Source organism: Leuciscus leuciscus (assembly GCF_965113295.1).
Source record: "Leuciscus leuciscus genome assembly, chromosome: 11".
In the NCBI taxonomy this organism is placed as follows: domain Eukaryota; kingdom Metazoa; phylum Chordata; class Actinopteri; order Cypriniformes; family Leuciscidae; genus Leuciscus; species Leuciscus leuciscus.
Genome location: NC_138735.1, coordinates 18,027,918 through 18,050,635, shown reverse-complemented (window position 1 = coordinate 18,050,635; position 22,718 = coordinate 18,027,918).

The window sequence follows — 22,718 nt, the reverse complement described above, 5'->3', positions numbered from 1 at the left end:
CGATGATTCGCGTCAACACTCCGGAGGGTCAGCAGGCTAATGAGACAATGTAATCATGGAAGAATAATTCCAGAATTCATCACCTCATGAGGTTATGAAGTTATGAACACAACCCCTTTAGGATCGGTTGTGAATTTAGGGATCCAATGGGCTGTAAATGTCGTCTCAGAGCGGGAAGAGGGTTTCTAAGCTTTCAGACTGAACAGCGATGAGTTATGATGGCGCTGTGATTTGGGACGGTCATGAATTTATAAGTGTGGCACTTACAATTTAAAACAAGCACTTGAAATTTTATGGGAACAATGAAACTGCACTGAAGCAGTGAACGATGTTTTTACACAGAAAAAAATACGGTAAAAAAATTTATGGTAATCATCAGAGGCAGGCAGAGTACACAAATCAAGTACTTGAGTTCCATGTAGATACCATAATAAAATATTACTCAAGTAAAACAAAATGAGTACTTTTACTGGAGTAAAGATACAAAACTTGATTTTTAATGTACCCAAGTATTAAAAGAAAAAGTACTGATAGATTAACCATGTTTATTAGTTATTGTAGCAAGCACTAGTCGGACTAGTCATTGGTCAGCACTAATAAGATTAGTGCAGACATTTAATATGTATTGATCTGCAAATCAGCAAACGTTTTATTTGATTACTAAAACTTGGTACAGTATCAAAATATACATTTAAGTTCCTTGTAATTCAAGTGTGCAAACAAGTGAAATAATATACCATATAGTATTTTTTAAAAATTTGGAAATAAATTTGTGTAGCTAAATATGTGACTACAAATACAATATAATGTGAAGACGTCACATGGGGCAAAAATGCATTCACATTTTAAGATGAACACTATGCCAACAGCTTTATATCATGTGAAACTACTAGCAGCAGGGAAGATGCATGGATATTAATTTGCGCTGTACAGACGTGACACAAAGTGTGCACATTCAAGCATTTCAGTGGGCTTAAACAGCTTGCCCTTTTACAGCAGATTTACTTCACAAATAACTGACAGTTGTGACCTAAATGTGATTTTTCCTTTACAACAATCAATACTAAAATTAGGCATTATAGCAACTTAATTCAGTCGTGCACACATTCAAGCTCTGACAATATCCAGTTTCTTAGCTCATTTTGGTCGGATCATTTGAATCAATGAGTTGTTAACTCAATAACAGCTGCAATCGGATCAGTCCGATTCACAAATTAATCGTTCAGTGTGATTTCTGAACCAATTTAACAGATTCATTCGGAAAGAATCAGTTAAATTCTTCATTGGAAACGAATCAGACGTCGTTCTTGAATCTTCAGTTCGAAATAACTAGGACTAATCTTAGAAGTAAAAAGTACGATATAATAGTGAAGTAAAAGTAAGTTTCCCAGAGTAAAAATACTCTGATAAAGTACAGATACTTACAAATGTACTTAAGTACAGTAAAGAAATAAAAATACTTATTTACTGTCCTCCACTGGTAATCATGTTTATAAAAGGAAAAGAATGTTAAGTGGAGAAAATCTGCTCTGCCGACAAGATCCCAGCATTGCACTGGATATACATTTGGTTTTGGAAACTGTGATAAATTTATGTAAATTTTTTTTGTCCATACACAAAGTCAATGGGGCCAGAGTTGACTTTACTGTATAGATAAAAAATAAAAATAAAAAAACTTTTAAACTTTCTTCAAAATATCTTCTTTTATAATCCACAAATGAAAGAAAGTCATACAGGTTTGGAACGACACAAGGGTGAGTTAATGACGGAATTTTCATTTTTGTGAGAACTATTTCTTTAACTTTGTAAACAGCATTCTTGGTTTGTTTTTTCTGTACAAACACTGTAAAAAATAAATAAAAATCAAATCCTCTATGAAGTTTGATTTAGCTGACCCTGTTAAAAACAGACAAAGACAAAAGAGCGAGGGGATATTGAATCATCAGATTTTTGTCTTTTTTTAATTTCCTTCTTTTCTATCCCATGAGCCTCTCTGCTTGTTTACGAGTATTATTTGCATCTGTACTGGGGAATAGCTCTCAGGACAGCGCTGCAAGGCACATAAATGAATCCCGTAATGAACGTGCTGCATTAATGATGGGTTTACTTCTAAAGTAGATGCTCTTAATTAAAACGGTTCAAGGTGCCTTTATGACTGGGGTGCATAGAAGTGAAATGGTAATCTGAATAAATCACGAAGGCTACAAACTTGCAGCGTGATGGTGGATATGATAGATCTCCCTGTTAAGAATGGCTTAAATGAAGCAGAAAGTTGTGTGCTGGAGGTAATGATTATCATTAGAGGAACCTCTGTTCAGCCCACCGCAGTTTCTATCCTAGTATGTCCATGTCAATGATAGTTGACCATTTCTGGAAAATTATATTGTTAGGTTTGACATTTTATCACCACTGTAAGTAGAAGGATAATGACATTATCAAGTCTGCCAAGAGTTGAAGAGGGTTTTAATGATCTCTATAGACCTATACAAAACTCATTTCAGTAGAGATTTCTCAGTTGTAGGTCATCCAATAATTATAACTATTATTGTGCTATTTTGTTTAAAAAAGAGGTCAAAGGTAAAATCCACTACGAATAGCTGCCAATTTTACAAAGAAAAGGGCTGCAGCTCACCTGTTAATTCCCAGTTATTAATCCGATCATCCTACACATCAAATATAATTTTAATCATTATTTTTATCACAAAAATATGAATCATAATATATTATTAATAAATATTAATTAATACTATTGTTTTATCTGGGAAAAAAAAATTCTTACGTCATTACCAAATATTTTAATGCACTGTTTTAAACATAAATCTAATAAAAATCTAGTGAGGTTTATTCTTAAAAGAAGTGGTAAGAAAAATAAATATTCTCTAAATCAAGTCTGAACACTTATTCACATGCCAATCATATTATTCACTACTTAACTAAATATATGTTGTTTTTTTCAAAGTATGTTTAGATAAATTTATTAGAAAACAAGACAAAATACTGAAAAAAAGAAAGTAATTTTTTCCCTCCACATAAGCTTATAAAATGAATGGTGTTAGCTTTCACTGTTGATGGATAGTTGACTCCATTCCATGAGAAACAAACGGTTTACTGTGTCAATGTGACATTTTCCAGCAGATTGATTCATTTTAAGTCCAGAACACCAACATAAAAAACCTAACCAACTGGTCAAAGTTGCTCATCAAAGGCAAATAGCTTGAAAGCAAACATGAGTCCTGGGCATTAAAAAAAATAAATCTCAGTAGATGAAATGTACAGCGCATCCATCTCAGGTATTGCAGTGTAAAAAGGGCGATAAGGGAGTCAATTAGTCCTCATAATTACTAAAAGGCCTTCAGTACAAAGCTAATTGATTTTCCATTTAATGAGTGCAGCGGTAATGACCCTGAAATGGTGGTTGTAGGCTTCATATAAAGTAACCAAGAGGACAGAATGTTTTTGAGGGGCTCTGGGTTAATGCTCTCATCATTTGTCTTGTGTTAAATCAGTTTTTTTTTCACTGAGGAGAGAGGTGTTTAATAATCCAGTAGTTAACTATTGAAATTATTATATGGAAATCTGTGATTCTGTGATAACCGGTTGAGTGTGACAATTTTAGGGGTAAAACTAATCTCTAGTAATTCTAATAAGCTTTATGTAAAAATGAAAAATCTGTATGTACTCATTTAAAAAATGAGTGAATGAGTTTGGAATACACAAAAGCCTTTTTATGGTTGGGTTTATTTTAATCTGACTTTTAGGTCTGTTGAGTAAAACAGATTTTTCTAAAAATATAATTTACAATCTCAAGGTAGGTCAAGTCACATAAATAAATGCACATGTGATACAATCTCCGTCTTTCTAATGCTTGTAACCTAATTTTCACTTTATACATGTGAATTGTTTTAGTCAAGCCTAAAACCAGAACACCTTCATTGATGTAAAACCAGAGCTGGGGTAACAACGTGCTCAAATAACTGGATTTATTGATGTTAGAAAGCTAAGTAGGTATTAGTTAATGTTTTAGGACACAAACAATTGCATCTTATCGACCCAGATTTTAAATCTTAAAATTGAATACATTATAAAAATACGAATTATTCTTATATGCTGATAATCTAGACAAAGAGCGAAGTAATACCATAACCATATCAATATTTATTGTGTTTATAGACATTGCCTTTTGGGGTCAGTAGGATTTTTAATGTTTTAAAAGTCTCAAGATCAAGACATTTATTTGATAATATTAAATTATCTGATATTAAAATAACTCTTTTCTATTTGATTATATTCAAAAATGTACTTTTTTCCTGTGATGGCAAAGATGAATTTTCAGCATCATTGCAGTCTTCAATGATCCTTCAGAAATCATTCTAATATGCTGATTTGGTGCTCAAGAATTTTTATTTTTTTTATGATTACCAATGTTGAAAACAGTCCACAGTATTTTTGTGGAAACCATACTTTTTTTAGGATTCCTTGAAGAACAGACATGATTGACCAATAATCAAGACCAATCCAGTCCATTTTTTTTATATATTATAATACCAGTGGGCTTAGAAAACATGGGGGTTGTAAATTGTCAAGTGTAGCTGCAGTGCAGTGCAGCTAGTCATGTGGCTTGTATTGAATTGGAACCGGCACTATGTTCAACTCTAATCCACTGGCTCTGCTGCACATGCATGTAAAGAACGCATTACTCCTGTCTCAGCGCTGTGGCACTCCATCAGCGAGACTGTGATTTATGACACAGAGCCTTTCCAGTTGGCTTTAATCCCGCCATTTACTTGCAGGTTTTTGAACAGCCTCAGGTTTTTATCTTATCCGACACATTCAGACCGATCCACGCGAACTGGGACCTAACACCTGACTCAAATATCCTCTGGTTTGACATGAAGTCTGCAGAGACTGGGTCTGAATAATATCAGCATCCTTCCCTATGCATTTAATGTCTTTAATGATATGAATATGAGGAGAGGAAAAACATCCCCATCCGTGGAGAGAGGCCATGGAGTTTCTATTTAAAGATGTGTTTAATTAGTTGTTGACTCTGGGTCTAATGCTCAGAGTATGAGATTAGTACACAGGGTATATATTCTGAATGTACTGAAGATGAACATTACATCATTATGCTTCTGGGGTTCACACAAGTGCAGGAAGCTCCAAATAAATAATTATGCGTTATTGACGGTTTGCAGAGAGCTAGTGTTGGTTTTGTCCCTGGGCGCTCTTCTGGTGTAATTACCAGACCAACTGTTGATGTTTTCAAGAACTCAGAGCATATATATTAACGTATTTATTTCACCAGTGGAATGAATAAATGAATGTTGTTAAAAATGTTTGGTTGGGTTAGGCCGGGTCTGTGAATAACCATATTTGGACTTCTGAAATGTTGTTTCAAGCCTGTATGACCTGTTCGGTGGAACATAAAAAAAGATATTATATTAGAAAAACAGTTTTTGCTCATATAATGAAAGTGAATGGGGTTCAACACTGGACCCCATTGACTTTTGTTGTTTGGACAAAAGAAGAAGAAAAAAGAAAAAAATTAATTTCTGAAAATATCTTCTTGTTCAGCAAAAGAAAGTAAGTCAGACTGGTTTGGAACGACTTGAGGATGAGTAAATGATTACAAAAATATTCAGTTTTGGGTGGACTATCCCAGCCAGGTGTCATTGTTAAAAAGGTATTTGTAGATAACATTTACAGGAACAAATATACTTTATACTGAAACATAATGTAAGCAGCATTACATATTTATGACTATAGAAACAAATTTTTACAAATATTTTATATCATAAATATATATTTAGAGATTTACCATTTTATGGATATAGTTTAGATCCCAATCCTAAAAACCTAAAATAAGAAACAAGTCAAGTTACCTTTATTTCTACAGCGCTTTAGCAGCTTTACAGTGGTCAACGGGAAAATAATGGTCCAATTCTGCTGTAAAGCAGCTCTAAAATAGTGTTATCGTGCAGCTGAAGTCATTCAAAAAACGTGTGAAGATCACAGATTCTGAAATTAGTTCAATTCGGCTATAAAGCAGCTCTGCAGAAACAAGTGATGTCATCATTCTGTTCAATTCTTATCCGATAGTTTCAGTTCATAAAATAATCATTAGGGATAATATGGTCATACTTCTTGGTTCTAGTAAGAACTCTAGCAGCTACATTTTGGACCAGAGTTTGTTTATTATGCGTGCAGGGCAACCACCCATTAGAGAATTAGTCTTGAGGTCATGAACGCACAAGCGAACTGTTCTGCATTAGTCATTGAGAGCATCATTTAAAATTTAATGTCGTAATTTAGATATATTGTTAAGATAGAAAAATGTGGCTTTCAGTTTCAAATGAAAGATTGGTATTAAAGGGCACACCCAGGTTCCTAACTGACGACGAAGACTTCAAGAGAAAAAGTAAGCAGATCTAGCAGTTTTTACAGGCTTTCTGTAGGCAGTAACACTGTCCCTCCACACAATGTGAAATACCTGGACTGGTCTGCACTGTTTTCCTTAATTTTCTTTAAGCACAAAGGAGCAACCATGTCCAAAGTGCTGGAATAGAGAGAGTCGATAGTTTCTTTTGCAACATCGAGTTCTTCTAAGCGATCTGGTATTATAATATTATTTATAAAGCAATCTTTAATGACAGATGTAACACTTTCACCGTATTTTATTTATTAATTTATTTGACAGGGACAGTGTACATTAATTAGCATTGCTGCAAATGCACCAGAATTAGCCAAAAGGCTATTTTTCATCCGTTGTCCCTGGACAGATCTTAAAATTGTCTACCTAAAAAAAACACAATAAAAAGATTACAGTGAACAATACAAATATAAAAAGCAGTAAAATAGATATAACTCCTCACATCCTGTTGATAAATACAAGTTTACTAAAGTACAGACATTATAAAAAAAAAAAAGAATTAATATTATACACATTGACACAGCAGAGACACAAGTGGCAGCAGGTTGGGTAGAGGGAAGTTACATATTCTTATTAGTGCTGACATGTCTGATGTGTTATGAGCCAGCGTTTTAGATGTTTTTTAAACAGAGTGTATGTGGTGAATTCTCTGATGTTCTGAGGGACAGAGTTCCACTCCTGTGCTGCTGTGACTGAAAAGGCACTCTGACTAAAAGCACTTTTCCGTAGAGGAACAACACAGTCTCCTCGGACCGACCCTCCCGATTTGTAACAGGGAGATGGTTTTGCAGACTTGGCTAAATGGACTATACACAAGACTAGATAATGATCTGAGATGTCATCGCACTGCTGCAGAATTTCAATGTCATCAATATCGATTCCATGTGTCAATATTAAATCTAAAATATGATTACGACAATGAGTGGGTCCTGACATGTGTTGTCTAAATCCAATAGATTTTAGAATGTCTATAAATGTCAACCCCATATCTTTTTCACTATCTACATGTATATAAAAATCACCAACAATTAGGACTGTATCTGCAGCAAGTTACGAACTCAGACAAAACATCAGCTAATTCTTTGATAAAGTCTGTGTGGTGCCCTTGTGGCCTGTATACAGTAGCCAGTACAAATGTCAAAAGGGATTTATCATTTACACTATATAACATTATTTAAAGCACCATCACTTTAAATTATACAGCGCTATGCACCCATGCTAAAGTTGACTAAAAAGAGGAATAAAAAATCATCTTTTGGAAATTGAACTTAATGCCTTAATTAGAAAAATTAGGAAAAATCCAACCTTTATGGACACTAATTTTCTTTGTGAATGAATAATGTATCGTTAATAAATAAATGTTCTTCCTTAAAATACAGGGTGCATAAGTCTGGACACCCCTATGTTAAAGGGATACTTCACCTCTGGAAAGATGAATGTGTATTTAAAATAGGTCATTTATGTAGAAGAAATGTGAAGAAATTGGATTTGAAATTGAATTTGGAGCTTTCTAGACTGAGAAAAGCCAGAAAATGTATTTTTGGCTTATGTGGATGAAAGACAACAACTCCCAGAATGCACTTGCTTCGCTGCCCTAGGAGGCCACGCCTACCGGTAAGAGAGCGCAGTTGAAAACAACAAGGTTAGGCTACCAGTGAGTCTCCGTGACGAGTCTGCCTGAGATTTCGGGATCGCCCAAAATGTCTGGGATTCGGCTTTTGCATTCTACAGTCGCCATTCATTATGTTTACTGTGGTGAGCAGGACGAGGCTGACGACCGCGGGAGAACGCCGCGAGGCCGGTGGCGTCATTACTGAGACGCACCGGTCTCGTATCTCTCACGGAGGTGCGGGAATTTTCTTAGCAATGTTAAAACGCACATCAACCGATCACTTGTTTAGCGTTCATGTAAACACTACATTCAGATTCACCGATCGGAATGAATTCAGTTAGATTGAAACAAGAGGTGTGCATGTAAACAATGAATGGCGACTGCAGAAAGCAAAAGCTGAATCCCGGACATTTTGAACGATCTCGCCCGCCGGACAAGTCCGGGAAAAGGAGGATGGTAACCCCTACTACTCAGCTTTCTCCAACTATTCAGCTTTCTCCACAGAACAAGAGCCTGCTAGCTTAGCTTCCAAAGAAAGACGGCTGACTGTGTGTACATTCTGTGAGTGAGATCCCACCCTCTATGGGCGGGTTGAAAACATGCGGGACAGCCCCTACTACTGGCTGTAGTCTTTAGCCTCTGGCCAGAAAATCCTCCGATGACGCAAAATGACGATTTTTGCGTCATCTGAGGATTTTTTCCAGACAAAAAATACATAAATCTCTCCTCTCAGGGGGATATGAGGGTGGAAAGCACGGTAATTCGAAAATACTACAGGTTTTCTACTAATACAAAGCTTAATGCTAAATCCTGAAGTATCCCTTTAAATTCCCATAGAGGCAGGCAGATTTTTATTTTTAAAGGCCAGTTACTTCATGGATCCAGGATACTATGCATCCTGATAAAAGTTCCCTTGGCCTTTGGAATTAAAATAGCCCCACATCATCACATAGCCTTCACCATACCTAGAGATTGGCATGGTTTTATTTCAGTTAGCCTAATAGCTGGTTTGATTTGCATTGAGAGATGATCTTATGGAAAGTACTCCATGCCAATCTCTAGGTATGGTGAAGGCTATGTGATGATGTGGGGCTATTTTAATTCCAATGCTGTACAAAGTCGGTCCAAAGCACTTAATTCAAGATTGAGGCAGGGTGGGTGACCAATAGTAATGCATTTCTGAAAAAAATATTAAAATGACGAAATATGGAGATACAAGTTTTCAACCCGACAGTGATGAATACTCATGAGTTCACATTAACTATCCATTTAATGAAGGCAAAAGAGATGCTGTCTACAGAGAAATGTCCAGTGTTTAGGTCCTTGCACACTGAGTCTGAAATTTTCGTATGCGTGATTCAGTGGCTCTGAATTGTCAAAACACCATTCAAAATGCTTGCTACGGATGCGAAAAACGCAGAAAATCGAACCTGATCCGAATTTTTTTATGACGGACGAAAGTTCCGGAGGCAGTGTGCAAGTGTGATTGACATAACGTGAGGTCGTATTTATTTTTTTAACGTGCGGAAATTTCGGATGCGAATTTCGGACTCAGTGTGCAAGGGCCTTTACTGTAAAAAAAAAAGAGTGCTTTAGAGTACACATTATTTGATATATTTCATAATATATCTTTTAACAATTTTAGTTCTTGGAGAGTCACTGCCAGGCGGGACAAAACATCCCAGTCATATTCTTAAATTGAACAGCTTTATAGAAAGTGACAGGAAGAAAAAAGAAATGGAGATATTAAACCTTTCTTCTCTCCATGTGTGATGCGATCATTAGATCCGAGCTTAAGTGCTTCATTGTTGAATCTGGCTATAAAGCGTTTGGTGAAGAATTGTGGAAAATAGCCTCTGGTTAGACTCACTCAGAGCATCGGTTGCGATTAAAGCCATAAGTCCTTATACCGTCTGGGCAGGTGATGATAACACTGTAATTGCTGACGTTCAGAGCTCTGCTTCCTCATTTTGGAATAATATCAGCTCTGCCATCATTCATTGGTCACAATTCAGTCAAAATAAGATGGATTGACCAATCATTCCCTCATGCAAGGACATTGCCATCTCAGCAGATGAGGTCAAATGAAATCATCGGAGGACAGTGAAATGGAGATAGCAGGCCCTGAGCGTGAAAAGGATTTTCTTATTTTTAATCGTGCACAAGCGCTGCTGGACTTGTCAATGCAAAAGAGCAATGAACTGTAAGCAATCTGTATAATGGCCTTCTCAGAAGCACTGGCATGACTAAAGCATATATTGTTACGTGGCTCATATTGATCGACACACTAATTTAGCTTTTTTCCACAGGGTCGGAAAACAGGTAAATTCACTTTCCCTTAGCGGATGGGCTGACCTACATAATCGGAGGTAAAATTTACACCTCACCGACTCCCTCTTTCTGCAGGTTAATACAATCACTGTTAAAAAAGAAAGAAACATGTAGCTGTGCATAGTGGGCTCTACCTTCATACATTACACTGAAAATATTCTTCATATTATTTTATATTGAGTTTCCATTTCACTGATTTGCTGAAGAAAAACACATATCCACTCGGTGCTCATATGTGTGCTGTTGCTTTAGTATCTGCTACACACACTGTATAAAACTGTTTGTTGAGAAACTTGGTCAAGGTCAGTAGTCCTACACTTCTAAAAACAGAGTTTCCAAAAAGGGTGTTTTTGCAGTGATACCATAGTAGAATAACCATTGTTGGTTCCACAAAGAACCTCTCAGTGAACTTTATTTTATTCTTACATAGTGTGTTATTACAATAACTATAATATATAACAATAGCTTTTAGTATCACCACACAGCTAAAACTCAGCAAACATCAAAAATAATCTTATGACAATAAATACATTATTTGTTCATGTTGTTCGTGTCTTGCGCCTAAAATCTGCAAAATTATTCAATAAAAATGTAGTTCAAGCAGCTGTTTCAGATGAATTTTGACAGCATTTGGTGAAATGTTGGCCTAGCATTTGTTTTTATGTATTCTCAAAGCCATTTAGGTAGGACATCCCCAAAATATCATGAGTTTATAAACCATAATATAGCGTAAGTTAAGTTATTCTATAATGCTATAGAATGCAAATTCCTTTAACGAGCTGACATGTCTGATCATTATTTTGACCTTAGATGTAATCTTCTGACATGGAAGGGTTCAGAGACACTATTTATTAATATGGACAAGGATATGTTTGACTTAATTTAATTATACCTGTCACTAGCAATAAGGAAGTTCCTGCGCCTTAATCATATAGATGGCTGCTCTATAGAAAGATCTAATTATGGTGTTTTGAGCATATTGTGAAGAAGGTTCTTTGTGAATTGATGAGGATTAAATAGACAACTCATCTAATAGTGCTAATTAATATGAACTTCAGGCTTCTTACAGCACAGCGTGAGGGAGGTCTGCAAGGTCAAAGATGAAATAAAGAGCCTGTATTCAACCAAAGTTAAATTGTACATAGAGTGATTGTAGTTTTTATTATTTATAAAAAATATTTTTAATTATTTATTTATTTATATTATAAATAAATAAGTTAGTCAATAAAAAAAAAAAGCATATTCTGGGGTGTTTGTGACCAGTTGTGCTCACTGAAATTTCAATTACCATAGATATTGTGTGAATTATATATATTTTTTTAAGTCTAATTATGCCTGCCATAGACAGACCAGGCTTTCATGATCATACAAATAAAGTTGTAATTTTTTTATGTTTTTTAACGCATATAGACTGTACTTCATTACAATAACTGCTAGTGCCGGTGACTAGATATTTTTTAGGGTGAAAGGTGACATTCAATTAAAGTGCAGTTCCAACCAATTCTCTCACGTCTGATTTTCTCCCCCCGGAAATTATTCACACATTTCAAATGGAAGCCTGGAGGAGTCTGAGAGGTTCCACTTCTATTCATTTCCATGGTCCTTTCTTTTTTCCCCTCTTCATGTTTCTGCAAGTCATTAAGCAGGCAGGCCAGACAGAAACTGGGCCACGATGAACTCTGTCTCAAACACCTCATTATGCAGACAGATGTTTGAGAAGAATTTGTCTCTCAGCACTGATAAGAGCTGGATTTATTTTATCAGAGGGAGGCTGTAGAGTGGGTTAGCTGTGACCTGTTGGGTCATAAGTCGACTTTCCATCAGTTCATGCTCTTCAAAACTGAGGTAGTTTGAGCATTGATCATTTTTACCTTGGATGGTGTTAAACAGTGTTTAAAAACACTTTTTTAAACAGTGTTTAAAAAAAAAGAAAAGGCTGCCTTTCGATTCATGATATGAATTTCAATTGAACTGGCCACATCAAGCTATTTGAGCATGAAATAAGTCTGCAAAGTTACAAAGCAAAAAGATCACTGAGCACAAAGCACAGGCGAGGACTGGTTGAGTTGCGTTAGTAGTGTGTTGAAACTCAAGGTTATGGTAAGGGGCGTGACATTTCCGAAACACACTCAAAGCGGTTGACCAATCACAACACACTTGTCCAGCCAAACAATCAGAGCATATTCGCTTTTCGGCTGGATGGGCTTCATAGGCTAGCCTGAAAATCCAGACCCAAATCTGAAAGATTAAGGGTCTGGCATTGAGTAACGAAAATTGCCCAACTCGAGGGGCGGCACCGAGCATGCATTTGAAAATATTGGCACTTGCATTTGCACACAATTGGATAACACTATGACCAATCACAACAATACACAGGGTGACGTAACCAGAGTCACCAGTGGGTTTTCGCTAAGCCCCATACGCTTAGCTACCAGCGTAGCTAACTGGTAGATTAGACTCTTGCCATATCCGGTCGGCAAAACAGCAAAAACATCCTTCTTGCAAAGGAACGATTCGAGCGTTGTCTTCTGTTCCTCTTTTAGATAAAAAGCCAAGTCTAACTCGTTCATTGTAGCGGCCAAAGCTGTTTCAAACAACTGGTGTTCATCCATAGCCATCTTGCAATGTTTACTAATGACTTTGACATCCCAGTGCTGTCGTCATCTGTTTAGCTCGCCTTTGGCCCGCCTATATCAGATACGCCGATGTGATTGGTGCAGCTCGGCTACAATGGCATAGTTAATGAGCATCATTACTCAATGCCAGAGTGACTCCTGAGCAAATTCAAATTGTGCTCTCGCGAGAACTCTGGATTTCCAGGGTATTCATAGACTACATTCAGACTGTAAATCCAAATCTGGTTTTTGTGCATATCCGATTTAAATCTGATAAAAAATTAGCTAATGTGAACAGTAAAAAAATGTTTAAAAAAAAATCACATGAACTGCGATTTTTACAAAAATGTTGAAATCCTATTCAAAACGCATTTCTGGAAATCCGTTTCAGTCTGACTGCTCTAATTGGATTTCACATGGTTTATGTGACTTTCTCACGCCACGTAAAACATCAGACGTTGTTATAGGAAACATGCTGAAAGTCGCTGCCGAAACAATGCTGTGTAGCATAGTCCAGCGCGGCGACTACACATGATCATGTTGCAGAGATGGGAAGTAACGAAGTACAAATACTTCATTACTGTACTCAACTTTATTTATTTTTGTGCCGACTTTTTACTTTTACTCCTTTCATTTTTAACACGGATATCGGAACTTTCTACTCCTTACATTTTACAAAATTGGTTACTGTTATTATTTTTCGCGTCATCAATACCGAATTCAATCTAATTGGATGGGAATATAGCCTACGTTGCACTTGACGCACCACAACAAGACGACAAGACTTGATGGCGGTAACGTTAGCACATAGTATGGATGGTGACATTATTGAAAATGAAGAAAACAGAGATCCAAGAGATTCGGCAGACAAGCAGCAAGACATTCCCAATCATCCTTGGCCTTATCTGAGATAGATGCTTGAGATAGGCATCAAGAATGACTCCTGGCGAATGTGCTGCAAATTGTGCCAACCGAAACACCACGAACTGCTGGCTTTCAAGAATTCACCATCGAATTTGAAAAAAAAAACACAGAGGTAAATGCATCTTTTTGTTGTTATCGAAAGCTATTTGTTGTTTGTTTCAGTAACTTTATTAAGTTTATGTTAATGGTCAGTTACATTTGTTCTCCTGCTAGCAATGACGATGCCTTGGTTCGCTAGCATTTAGTTAAAGGGGTGGTTGATTTTGATTTCACTTTTTTAACTTTAGTTAGTGTGTAATGCTGCTGTTTGAGCATAAACAACATCTACAAAGTTACAATCAGTGGTGGAAAGTAACTAATTACAAATACTTTCGTTACATTACTTGAGTAGAATTTTCGATTTTTTCTACTTTCTTGAGTATTAAATTGTGGTACTTTTACAAAAAGAAACTTTTTCTTGTAAGAAAAATACCCATAAGTATAACTTTATAATCTAAAAATAACTAGCTTTCGCCAGACGACCGTACGCATACTACGCAAGTCGACCGTACGCATACTACGCAAGTCGACTTACGCCACAAGAGTAACCCGTGACACATGTATGACGTAGGATGTAGGAGTATCGTAAGCTTAGACGCCTCTCGCGGTTTAAACAAAAAGGGCTGTGCAACAAACTGAACCTCCTCTTCTATTATATAGAAATCCTCTGACATTTCTCTTCAAAATTGCTAATTCGTGACCAGTGTTTTGTTTTGCTCTTTCCTCTGAGCTTCCACGTTCGTCGGGTCAGGGGTTACTCTTCCACCATAAATCGATATGTACGGCCGTCTGGCGGAAGCTAGTGATTATAGTTTATAAAGTTTTAAATATGGGTATTTTCCTTACACAAACGCTGAAGGCCTCACTTTAGAAGGCCTTTAGTAACCCCCGCAGAGCCTGTTGAGCACTTTTATGATGATAGATGCACTTTTATGATGGATAGATGCACTTTTATGGGCTTCAAATTTTCTCCAGCCATTCACTGCCATTATAAAGCGTGGGGACATTTTTTAATATAACTCTGATTGTATTCGTCTGAAAGAAGAATGTCATATACTCCTAGGATGACTTGAGGGTGAGTAAATCATGGGCTAATTTTCCTTTTTGGGTGAACTATCCCTTTTATACACATACATCATTGTTATCTGAGATAGCTTGATGAACACAGATATATTATCGCTATCATCTGTTTGTCTTCATGTTTAATCAGTGAAAACGTCTCTATTTGCACGTTATTATATCCATGTAAGTAATTTCCTGAAACGTCATAAGTTGAATACTTGTGTTGAATACTATGAATCTCACTTGTGGACTTTCTGCGCAAAGGGATGAATCAGTACTGGGCTTCCAGTATAAATGAAACAGATATGACATGAATGTTTAGCACTCCATATCGCTATCATCTCCCCATTTTGGGTAAAAATAGAAAAATAATACTAAAGTACTTTGTAACGTAGTTACTTGAGTAGTTTTTAAGCAAACTACTTATTTACTCTTACTTCATATTATTTTTCAGTACTTCTACTTGTACTCAAGTAAATTATTACTTAAGTAGCAATCCTTTTACTTAAGTACAATTTGTTAGTACTCTTTCCACCACTGGTTACAATGCTCAAAGTTCAAAGCAAAGGGAGACATTTTCTTTTAAAGAAATTGCTTTTTAAGGACTACAACAAACGGCTGGTTGGGACTACACAACATTCCTCCCGGGTTAGTGTCAGTGACATCACCAACCCTAGAATTTACTTAAACCCCGCCCCCTGAACACGATTTATAGATTATTAAGACAGAATATGCTAATCAATGACTAGAAGTTAACTACACATAAGCTACATAAATTCATCAACTAAACATTCAGAAATGTCATGTTGCATTCTACATGTCACTTCTTCTTGAGTCTCTCCATCATTGTCTGAATCCGATTTGAACAAAAAAGGCAAAAAGGTTTCGAAATTTTCAGTGCATGTCTGTGTGAGTGCAAGCTCTTGAAGCTCCGCCCCCTGTGCTGGGAGTAGACGCTCATTTGCATTTAAAGGAACAGACACAAAACGGTGCGTTTTTGCTCACCCTCAAAAAGTGAACATTTTAACATGCTATATAAAATTATCTGTGGAGTATTTTGAGCTAAAACTTCACATACAAACTCTGGGGACATCAAATACTTATTTTACATCTTGCGAAAAGGGCGTTATACCACCCCTTTAAGTAACCCAAGTATCGTTAAGGTTAGTGAGCGTTCAGTTTATTTGAAAATAATCTAATTCTAGCTGATACAATATCTGCATGTATAGCTTTATATTAAAAAACGAATTCAGTAACTTGATTTAGTGTAATAGTGCTGGAATGTTACTCATGGCCGTTCTTGTTTTTGAGACACTTACGTTAACGTTAATGTTACTTGGTCTTGTCTCAAATCGTATCGACTTTATTTTGGACTAATGTTAATATCTCAAACCTCTCAGATTTAAGTTAGATGACTCATGTTTTTTTATCTCAAGTTTTTATTATTATTATTATTATTAATATTATCATCATCATCATCAAGACCACTTTACATGTTTTCTTTCAAACTGTGTGTGAGCTGGTTACACATCCCTAAGTGGGGAGCACAACATGTAACTGTTACATTTGTATCTGATCACAGTCAGTCAGACCCTAGAATCAAGGATGACGGCAATCCAAAGTTCGACTTTACTAGCCATAAAGAATTTGTTCACACAAAAGAAAAAACAGTAATAGCTGTCATACAGTTGCTATACCAGTGCTTTACCCCTTTAGAGGTAGAGGCTACATTTACAGTGTATTGAAATGTTAAGAAATAATTATGGTAGCTTTGCATAAAAAAGCTGGCTACTTTTAATTTTATACTTAAAGTAAATTTCCAAGCCTGTACTTGTTACTTTTACTTTAGTAAAGAAGTTAAATCAGTACTTCTACTTTTACCAGAGTATTTTTTAACACAAGTATCTGTACTTCTACTTGAGTACGGCAAGTGAGTACTTTTGCCATCTCCATGTTGCGGTTGTTGTTGTTTTTGGCGTATGCCCTACCAACACAACGTCATTGCCATAGAAGCCAATGCTGATATTCTGGAAAACGAAAGAGCTGCATGGACACACAAATCGTACAATTGTATTATATATTTAATACAAGCTAATTTATTAAAAAAATTAAATAAAATAGTACTTTAATTTTATTCAAATTACACTACTTAATCTTGTTTGCGACCTCAAAAAAGCATTCTCAATTCATTTCTGCATGATGCACAAGCCTGGTGTCCACCCTTTTTTATATTTAATAATGTTTTGTTTAATATTTCAAAAACATGTTCATTTTTAATATTTCAAAAAAAATTCTTGATAAAGAAATCTGTGCTGAATCTCCCATCAGTCATTCCCTTTGTATCTAGACAGGTTACATTTCTCCGCTGACATGCCTCGCTGGTATAAAACGGTGAAGAACATCACATTATGGATAATTTCAAGACATATAATTACTTCAATCTCACTCAAATGAAAACAATTAAACACGGTTAGCTCTAGAACATTGAACTTCTCAAAAATCATTCAGAAAGACAAATTATGGTTAAACAAAGGCAGCAATTTGAAGCATATGGTCTTTTTCAACCTTATAAAAACTGATATGGGTTTTCATATATGATTGATTATCATAGATTGATAAGTGAGCCAATTATACTTGTGTTAAAAATGAAATCCAGGATTGCATGAACCCCCATAATGCATACAGGAATCTCTTTTCCCCTTTCTGTGCCCATTTCTTCTCACTGCATAATGATGGAATGTGATGAAAACAAAACAAACAGCTTTAATTGGTCTGGGACTCGGAGACTCCTTGACTCATACAGTCCTTTTTGTATTTACAGCAAGAACAATAAAGAATGGAGGAAGAAAGATGTTAGAGAGCAGTCTTCAGCAAAGCATTGTGTCTAAGAAGATTTGTAACTTCCACAATGAAATATTGATAACATTGCAAAATCATTTATTGACGGCTATGAAAAGAAAAGTGCACTGTGCACGACTTCTATTCTTTTGCCACAATAAAAACTATTCCTTCCATAACGTTTATCTATAAGACCAGTCTAGACAAGAAAAATAGCATCAATTACCAAAAATTGGTATTTAACATGATATATTTCTGGAGATTATTGATATGCGTAAAGGGTAAAGGCATTGACATTTTAGGGAGATATTTTAGAGAACATAGAGTACATTAATTAAATATAATATTTTGCATTTATTAAATTATTTAAATAAATCATTTCAATGTGGATCAAATGTAACTGGCAGTACTATTTTAGTATAATTTAGGCTAGATGCTATTATAGTTTTTATTAGTATTTTGAATTAGTTTTTATTTTTATATTTTGCATTTTCATTTTAGTAAAAAGTTTTAGAAATGTTGTGTTTTTGTCATTTTGTTGAGTTTTTGTTTTTCTAAAATATGCCTATATAGTTTTTAAGAATTTTTATTTTATTTTTTTGTTATTTTAGTAAATTAAGTTAAACTAAATGAAAAATAGAAATTGTAAATGCCTTGCAAGTAGCTGAAATAAAATAAGTTTAATATTGTATAAATTTAGAGTGCCCTTTTATTGTGGCCAGCCTAAGGCACACCTGTGCAATAATCATGCTGTCTAATCAGCATCTTGATATGCCACACCTGTGAGGTGGATGGATTATTTTGGCAAAGGAGAAGTGCTCACTAACACAGATTTAGACAGATTTGTGAACAATATTTGAGAGAAACAGGCCTTTTGTGTACATAGAAAAAGTCTTAGTTCAGCTCATAAAAAATGCGGGCAAAAACAAGAGTGTTGCGTTTATAATTTTGTTCAGTGTATATATTAGTGGTGTCAACGATAATCGATTCGGCGATGCATCGCAATGCGGGGCATGCACGATTCAGCATCGATGCGGCAAAGTGCCATAATCGATTATGTCACTGTTTTAGGGGTGTATTAAACCGTTCGGTCCAAGGCACGCATTTTCAAACCGAACGGTTATTTCAAATGTAAGCGCGTCGCGAGCGCGCTCATAATGTAGACGCTGGCGCGACTACAACATCAAATGGCAAACGCAATGTAAGCGGAACGAAACTGAGCTACTCGTGACGGACTGTTTATCAGTTTGGACCAAAGCAGCGCGAGCCGATCTCATACTACACAGCGCTAAGAGATCCTGTGAAGAAAGCATTTGAATTCGCCACTAAAGTAATAACATCGCTGCGAGATCTAATGAGAAACATTTCTCCGTTATTAATAGATCAAACAGCGCTGACGTGGAAACCAGGAAGAAACATTGTGACATGAATGAACTAAACAGTGTCCACAGATCAGCAACATTCACCATGGATTTACTGTAGTAACACTAACTGCAACTTTGGAAGTTTGGCAGGAATAGTAGGCTATAATGCTTTCAAGTAACGTTATGTCGGATTTATTTCGACATTATGAATAACATTGCTGCCCTCAAATGTTAATCTGAACTAAAATAAACATTTGTTTATAAGCACAAAATATTAGCCTACATTTAATTTTTTCCAAGGAGCTGTTTTGTTTTATATGCTCGGATGCTCCTAAGAAGAGTCAATTATAGCTCCATTGCTCAAAGAAAAAAATATCATACTTTATGATGTTAGTTTTTACGGAAGCCCTGAACCGCAACGTAAAAAAAAAAAATAATACGAAAAAAAATAAAAAAATAAAAAAAAATATATATATATTATGTAAAAAAAAAAAAAAGCTATCATTTCGAGATTAAAGTCGAAATGTTTCGAGATTAAAGTCGAAATGTTTCGAGATTAAAGTCGAAATGTTTCGAGATTAAAGTCGAAATGTTTCGAGATTAAAGTCGAAATGTTTCGAGATTAAAGTCGAAATCTTTCGAGATTAAAGTCGAAATCTTTCGAGATTAAAGTCGAAATCTTTCGAGATTAAAGTCTAAATGTTTCGAGAATAAAGTCGAAATGTTTCGAGAATAAAGTCTTCCGTAGAAGTTGTGTGTGTGCTTGCCGTTATTTCACATTGCCGCACAGGCATTCATGCGTGTGCGTGTGTGTAAATACATGCGCTTGTGAAGTCGAACTGCCGTCTATAATAGACAGACACCGTACGTTCTGGATACATTTTAAGTGCATCATTCTGTATCCAATCATTTGGCCGGATCCCGTGATTTCCTCAAATATAATAACCACTGGTGGTTGAGGAAAGATTCCCTGAAATGATTGTAAAGCGCTTTTAAGTGTAGGCCTACAGTAGACATATGAAAGCGCTATATAAATGCCTCATTCATGCATTCATTCATTCATTCATAAAGCTGGATATCTTGATCCAGTCTGACAGTATATTTTATAAAGTCCTATAGCCTAATGTCATGTTGTAGAATATCCCTTTGTTGAAAGCCCAGATAAAAGTAAAAAGCTATTATTTTGTATAGATCCAGTTCACACACACACACACACACACACACACACGCACACGCATGTGCGGCAATGTGAAATAACGGCAAGCACACACACAACTTCTACGGAAGACTTTATTCTCGAAAGATTTCGACTTTAATCTCGAAACATTTCGACTTTAATCTCGAAACATTTCGACTTTAATCTCGAAACATTTCGACTTTAATCTCGAAACATTTCGACTTTAATCTCGAAACATTTCGACTTTAATCTCGAAACATTTCGACTTTAATCTCGAAACATTTCGACTTTAATCTCGAAACATTTCGACTTTAATCTCGAAACATTTCGACTTTAATCTCGAAACATTTCGACTTTAATCTCGAAACATTTCGACTTTAATCTCGAAACATTTCGACTTTAATCTCGAAATGATAGCATTTTTTTTTTTTGTACATAATTGTTTTGTTTTTTTTTTACTTTTTTTGTTTTTTTTTACATAATTTTTTTTTTTTTACGTTGCGGTTCAGGGCTTCCGTAAGTTTTAAATAAAAAAAGAATAAAAAAAAAATCAAGGAAATTTCTCTGGCATTTCTTTCTTTTTGCTGTATCGAAAACGTACCGAACCGTGAGACAAGTGTATCGTATTGAACCGAATCATGAATTTTGTGAACCGTTACACCCCTACACTGTTTATTTTCTGGCCTCGAGTTGGATAATAAAGTTGAAATTTAATTTCAAATGGTTCTCAAGCAGAGAGAAGAGAAACATTTCTCATTCAAAGCACTGACAGCAGTGATTTTTTGTTTTCTTTTTCAGGTTTGAAAATGCCATATCCAATACCCTGTACCATTCAATTTTATTTTATTTAATGACATTTATATCAAAGATACAGGAGAGTGATAATACACACATAGCAGCCAATAAAATCTGTTGTTCAATATCTGACTGCTTGTATTGCCTCATGACTGATGAAAAATTTGCCTTGTTGTGTGCAGTAGAATTTTGATGCATCGCAATGCATCGTAGAATCGAATTGAATCGAATCGTTACCTGGTGAATCGTAATCGAATCGAATTGTGAGGGCAGTGCCAATGCACACCCCTAGTATATATATATATATATATATATATATATATATATATATATATATATATATATATATATATTAGTGGTGGGCCGTTATCGGCGTTAACGTGCTGCGTTAAAAAAATATCGCCGTTAATCTATTCTCCAAGTTGGGTTGGGAGATGGCTCTATACTACACAAGCTATGATGACGCAATCTACCCGCGGCCGCGAGGTAAACCCGGCTGCAACGCATATTCGTCGTCATCTTAAGTAAACACGGCTGAAAGTGAAAGCTGGTGAAAAAGATCGGTGCAACATCCATTATTTGGACTTGGTTCGGGTTTAAGCCGTCAGACGAGCAGCAGCAAACTATAGACAGAGTGTGTGGGGTAACAGTTCGGTAAGTTAACACATGACTAATCCGTTCTACTTCTACCACCTCAAATTCAAAACGAAACATGATATCACTGAATACCAGCGCGCGCGTATTATTCCCATTCCAATATATCTTAGTGGTGTAGCACATAATCTCGATTTTAAGAATCGTTGTTGTGTTTCTTTTTAACTGAAAAGACATCAGTTAGACAATATTCTAATTTTAAATTTGGGGTTTCATAAGCTCCAAGCCATAATAAACATTAGACCTACTTAAGTCTCTGCAGCTAGTGTACTTAAATTTTATTTATCTGCAAAATTATGTTGTATACTTACAGTTTTGCACAATATATGTTCTCAAAACTACATACACCCTTTAAAAAAAAATACATTTAGCAGTTGTTTAGCATGGGTCTGTGTAATCTGTTCTGAAATGGTTTTATTATAATATACTGTATATCGTTATCGCAAGAGGCTGCAATGTATATCACAATATAGATTTTAGGCCATATCGCCCATCCCTAATTGATAGCCTATAGTAGTTGATAATAACATAGGCCTACCTAATGTTGCCTACGGACGGTAACAGTACAGTAGTAACCTTTTACAGTCTATGAGTAGAACAGCTTTCTCAAGCAGTTTGTGATGCATTTTGGAAACAGGAGATGAGCCCCTGGTCTAATGCGCCACCTGGCTTGAGAAACCCGTTCTCAAAGACTTACTTTTATAGTCATTATTTGGGTAGTACACATATTCTGAATGCCTTCGGCAGAATTCAAATGAGCCATTTTAATCTAGATTAATCTAGATTAATTTTGAAATTAATCTAGATTAATCTAGATTAAAAAAATTAATCTATGCCCACCTCTAATATATATACACACACACACACACTCACCTAA